Source organism: Rhamphochromis longiceps, linkage group LG11 (assembly GCF_057381845.1).
Source record: "Rhamphochromis longiceps isolate RC_006_pf linkage group LG11, R_longiceps_female_GT1.1, whole genome shotgun sequence".
Taxonomy (NCBI): domain Eukaryota; kingdom Metazoa; phylum Chordata; class Actinopteri; order Cichliformes; family Cichlidae; genus Rhamphochromis; species Rhamphochromis longiceps.
Window position 1 is genome coordinate 11235245 of NC_140567.1, and position 6000 is coordinate 11241244.

The window sequence follows — 6000 nt, forward strand, 5'->3', positions numbered from 1 at the left end:
CACAGATCAGTGCTGTCGCTCTCTATACACAGTTCGCACGATTGCAAAGTGAAAGCAAAAAAACAAGCGCAAATTCAAACGCGAGTGGCTCACCGATGCCAATGACATAATTACCCAGCTACATTTCTGAAAGAATGCAAAAGCATTGACATATATTTTTCCTTCCTACAATAGCCCGACGGGCAGGGAAGAGATAGATTTTGGTAGCCCGACTGAAAAAATCGCTAGCCCCAGGACGTCGGGCTAGCGATATTGCAAGCCCTGTATCTGATTGAGGAATCACTCATCTTTGGAAAAGAAGTTTATTACAGAGAAATGTCTCTTTCCAAAATAAAAGCTATACTATCCGCTTCTTCTGGGCTATATTCTCAGCAGCATAAGGAGAATCATGTGCTAACAGCTGTCTAAATGACTCGGCTAAAGTTAGTAGCATGCTTGCTTTTTTTTGTCTGCTTCCACTTGTCTTTGCACTAGGATGATGTCGGCGTAAATGTGCAGTCATATTCGTTGTGTTCCCGCTAGTGCTTTCAGGTTAATCTCGTTGAAATGACCTTAACGCCACAACACGGCAAATCTCCGTTAACGAGCTACCGCCGATCGCCCCGTGCATGGGGCTAGACGGCCAACACGTTAACGAGCTAACTGCGCTAACACACTAGTTCCCACCCATGTAATTGAGCATTGCATGGCACATCCAACATACTGTTTTACTTTAGTCCATGACTCGCTTACCTTCAGGGTCATACGTCACATGAAAACCAAAATAATTCCAAACGCCAGATCTGAATGAGGGTGGGGGAGGTCCATGTTGCAAGGAGAGCTTAACTTCTGTCTTGCTAGCTTTCCCTGTGCTCTTCCTTCTGACTATGCTGTCTGTGTTGAGCGCTCAGTGGATCTGCGCTTGACAGTGCAGCCTAGGCGGAGTAGTCGAACGCAGATTCACTGAGCGCTCAACACAGACAGCATCGTCAGAAGGAAAGTTGATAAAATAAATTACAAATGTTGTATTGTTCGATACATATGCGTACCGAACCGAAAGCACTGTATCGAACGGTTCAATATTGATACGAATATCGTTGCACCCCTAGTATATATGTGTGTGTGTATATATATGTATATATATAAAACGGGCAAACTGCGCTAACGCAGTAGTTCCCACCCATGTAATTGAGCATTGTGTGGCATATCCGACATACTGTTTTACATGTGTCCATGACGCGCTTATCTTCAGGGTCATACTTCACATGAAGACCAAAATAGTTCCAAAGGCCAGATCCGAATGAGGGTGGGGGAGGTTCATTTTGCCATGTTGCAACGAGCTTAGCTTCTGTCTTGCTAGCTTGCGCTGAGTGGATCTGCGCTCGACAGTGCAGTCACATATAGCATGTCCTGACCCCACAGTCAGGTGATGCTATATTATATTTAGATAGAAGCTAGCGAGCTAACTTCCTGCTAACTTCTAACTCCGTTAAATGTTATAAATTCCGTTTTCATGGATGCCTGGATGTTAAACTCAATTGTTACACCTGGTAGAGGAGAACGCTGATCATATTATGAAAGACTTTAGACAGTTTTTCAACTCTGTGATGCCATAGTGATCGTTTGATATATGGACCTGCAGCGGAGTTTAGGCCCAGACACGGCTAGTGACATCAGACTTAACGACCGGATTGTTTTCTGTATGAATATGTCATCTGTCACATGGTTCTGGGGACATTTTGGCCCATACTTCTTTGCTCTGCACAGCATTTCAGGCTGGAGTTTAACTGGACCACTCAGTATCTTTATCACTTCTACCTCTTCTTAAAGTCAATAAAGAGTTCTTTTACTGATGGCATGAAGTTGGCTTTAATGTTAGTTGTAAGGTCTCGAGGTTGTTACAGCTTCACCTTGATCACAAACTACGATCCAAGGAAATAGTAAGACGAGTGAAATAAAGACATAAAATGATCTATATAACATACAAACATACCTCGCTGGCTGACCCATGCTTTGAGGCAGAAATGAGCACTTTACAGATACTTTTAAGAAACAACTTTCTCTGAATTAAATTGGCTTCTCTTGCTTCAACTTGCCATGCTCACACATCAACATGGGCGTGCATCTCCCTCAGGTGCACCAGTGGAACCAACATGCAGTACAATAGTTCCTACATGAGAATTTTCACAATAAATGACCTAATGGCATATAAAATATGCATAGTGCAAAACAAAATACATTAACTGAAAGTAGGGCAGTAAAAATCTTGATTCTGTTCTGTTTAAAACCCTCACGTCATACTGGGCTCTTTTTGTGCCACTTTTTTCATTCGTATGAACGCCATTTCCGCTGTGTTGGGTGTAGCATAGCCAAACTTGCCAGCCGGTTTCGTTTTTGTAAAATCTTCAAATTTTCAGTCTGATTTTCTTACATCAGCCTAACACGGCTTAGCAGCAAAAATACTCACACTCAACACCCTAGGGACCGTTTTGTGCCCCATTGAAACCCATTATAAACGCTATTTTTCACGGCAAAAAAAATACGGTCAAATCGATCATCAGGTCTCCAGCTTAGGTTTTGTTTTGGACTACAGGCCTTAGAGTTGTAATTTTTTTATTTGTCCACCGGGTGGCGCCCTTGCTCCACATGTGACGCCTGCTGGAACATACACATGTTCTCCAGCGGCCTGCTCGAGACAGATACCCGGAAAAGGCAGACTAATTTCCCGCGTACAGCAGCAGCCTGCCCCGCTGCTCGTTCCGGACCATTTTCTACCCTTAGGTTCGTTTGATTTTTTTATTTTTTTTTTTAATCAACAGGAAATGACGTATTTGTTTTCACGTGGTAGCGGAAGTGTGTGCTGCAGACACGGGAACCGAACCATATGCTCCGGCGCTGCGCGAAGCACACCCGCGGCAGAGGCACTCCTCCCCGGGGGAGCAGGAGCAGCAGCGCCGCCTGGGGACATTTTTGGCTTCTGGAAAAAAAATTAAAACCAGATCGAAATTAATGTTCGTGCCAATCTTTTGTCCATCTAAAGGCCTAATTATAATAACAATAAAATATTACTTCAAATGTTTTTTTTGGAAAATATTTTATGTTTTATGTCTTATGTTTTTGGGGCAAAAAAAGCAGTGCGCTCATGTGACGAAACCGGGATATAAAGGGTTAAAATCCGCGAAATGTAATTAAAACTTGACATGAATATTTCAAGGAGAAGTAGGTCTAAAAGATTGGCTAAAGTGGAATAAAATATTAATATATAAATTTTTTATAGCACTTTTTGGGCGTGGTCGATAGTGTGCATTTTATGAAATGCGCTCCTGGAAAAAAAATAAAAGGCGATCGAAATGACTCTTGGTGCCAATCTTTAGTCTATCTAAAGGCCTAATTATAATAACAATTGAATATTACCTCAAATGTTTTTTTTGGAAAATATTCAAGTTTTTTGTTTTTTGGGGCAAAAAAAGCAGTGCGCTCATGTGACGAAACCGGGATATAAAGGGTTAAAATCCGCGAAATGTAATTAAAACTTGACATGAATATTTCAAGGAGAAGTAGGTCTAAAAGATTGGCTAATTTAAAGTGGAATAAAATATTAATATATAAATTTTTTATAGCACTTTTTCGGGCGTGGCAGAAAACGGTCCCTAGGGTGATGAACGTAAGTTTTTTAAAGGATGACGTGAGGGTTTAAGCTATTCTGTTGCTGCTATGCTTGGGATAAGGTTTTGCATGTGAATAAATGGCTTCACATTTGACTAGAATACTTTGGCATACATTGAAGTTCATTGAAGAATGCAAAGTGCCCAGGTCGTATCATCACCACTCCACCACCATGCTTCACAGTTGGTGTGAGCTGCTTGTGCTGATGTGCTGTGTTTGGTTTTTGCCTAAGGTGTTGCAGTGCATTGTTGCCAAACATCTGTAGTTTGTTCTGTCCAAAATAAAGCCTTGTGGTTTGTTCAGAGTCAACTTTGCACATTTAAGCTGTGCAGCCATGTTTTGTTTTGTTTTTAGAGAGAAGAAGCATGGCAACCCTTCCAAATAAACAGTGCTTGAATCATCTTCTAGTTATGCCGCCACAAACTTTAACATTTAACATGCTAACTGTGGCCCATAGGGTGTGAGATGTATTTATGGTATTTTTGTTGTTTCCAAGCCTTGCATGGACTGTTGTTGGGGTGAATATGCTCAGAAATTCACTCCTGGTAAGATTGTAGAATTTTATTTAGGCGTACCTGAAAGCTCCAGACCAGCAAACTGCAAAAACATCTGATTTTATAGATGTGCTCACACTTACTGATGATCAGTTAAATCAAGTGCATTTGATTTGAGTGTACCTGGCAGCTACTTGCCCTTTCAATTCCTAAAAGTCCATCCATCCATTCTCTTCCAGCAGGGGGCTTGAGCCTATCCCAACAGAGTACACACTGTGGCAGGGCTTGCACAGAGAGACACACAACCACTCACACTCATACCTATGGTCCGTTTAGAAGCACCAATTAACCTAACTCCACTAACTTCATATATTTGGACTGTGGGAGGAAGCCAGAGTGAACATCCAAACTTCACATGGAAAGATGTTGGCGTTAAACTCAAGACCTTCTTGCTTTCAGGTAACGGTTCTAACAGCCACACAACAATGCTGCCCAGAACTCATTCAAATTACTGTACATACCATGTGACACAAGAATCGGATGAATTCTAATTAGAAGTTAATAAAAATGAAACACATGCACCAAGAATGTAGAATGTAAATCATTTTTAAAATCATTTTGAATGCTTAATCACTGCACAGCCCCCTGGTTACTATGCTTCTCTCTCTCATTGCTGTTGTTGTTGCCTCCGTTTGACCTTTCTCTCGTTTCCTAATGTTCGTGTTGCCCCCTCTTTCCCTTTCTCTCGCTCCCTCTATCTAGGTGTGTTTCCACATTCCTGCATCTCTGGCCAATTAAACAGCCACACTTGAGATTCATCAGCTCATCAAGACTTAGCAGTATTTAACCCCTGGCTCTCTTTATCGTTCCCTACTGGATTGTTCAGGTCTGCACTACACCACACCACACCACACCACACCTGTAACTATAAAGTTATCGTCTTCTTCTCCTTGTGCTCTTTTTGACCTCTAAGCTATCCATTTTTCCATCTCAATTTCTTCTTCTCCTCCAGCCACCAGTTCTGCCTCACCCCACCATCCACCTTCTACTCTCACCGGATAAAACCTGCCCTCTCCGCTGTCCACTTTGCTCTCGGCTAACTGTACCAGCCACACCTCTGTTCTCCAGTCTCCGCTCACCTGCCCCCACCTGCTTCCTCTCTCCCAGGGCTAAAATTCTAAGTAAAATCAATACTCCAAAAGCCTTGTTGCAAATGTGAATTTTTTACCCTCTGAGTTCTGCTATTCCATCCAAGCTCTTTTCTTTGACTGGATCTGTGTGTCCTGAGCGCCCATGATCCGGTAACTCTAATAGTGCTGTAGAATGACATGCACTAGCTAGTCTTCTCTTCTGGCTTTCCAGGTACCCTTTCCACTGAGCTGATCAAAAGTTCGTAAGAATACAATTAATTTCAGATTAAACTTCAATTTCACAGAAGATGAGTTCTGTTTAAATAAATGCATGTCAAAATTAGACTATATACACTTTGATAGCAATAACTAGTGTGAATTGTTGGTTAATACAGAGGGTCTTGACATCAGCCACCGGCTGACGGAGATTCTTATTAGCCACAGTCTCAGGCAATGACCTTTTCATTCTCATCTAATGAAGTAAATTTCTCACCATTTTTCTGCATCCATCTCTAGGATTATGTATGCAGTAGCCTCTGCTCGAGCTTATCTGAATGTAAATGATTCTTTTGATTAATGGATATTTCGACTGTTTCAATTTTCAATACATGAAAGCAAACAAATACAATTTAGAAAGCAAGGTTTTTGCTTTTTTTAGACTTTACCTGATACCACTCTTGTTAATGTTTGTTCCGCTTTCCTGCAGGAAAGCAGTCATTAAAGTACAGAGA

At 41.6% G+C, this 6000-nt stretch overlaps 1 long non-coding RNA gene across 1 annotated transcript; it reads left to right on the plus strand.

Annotated features, from left to right (window-relative positions):
* Positions 1-4429: 4429 nt before the first annotated feature.
* Positions 4430-5330, plus strand: LOC146658609 (uncharacterized). Its single transcript, XR_014913858.1, has 3 exons — positions 4430-4598; positions 4902-5025; positions 5152-5330. It is a non-coding gene; the product is annotated as an uncharacterized LOC146658609 (long non-coding RNA).
* Positions 5331-6000: the final 670 nt, after the last annotated feature.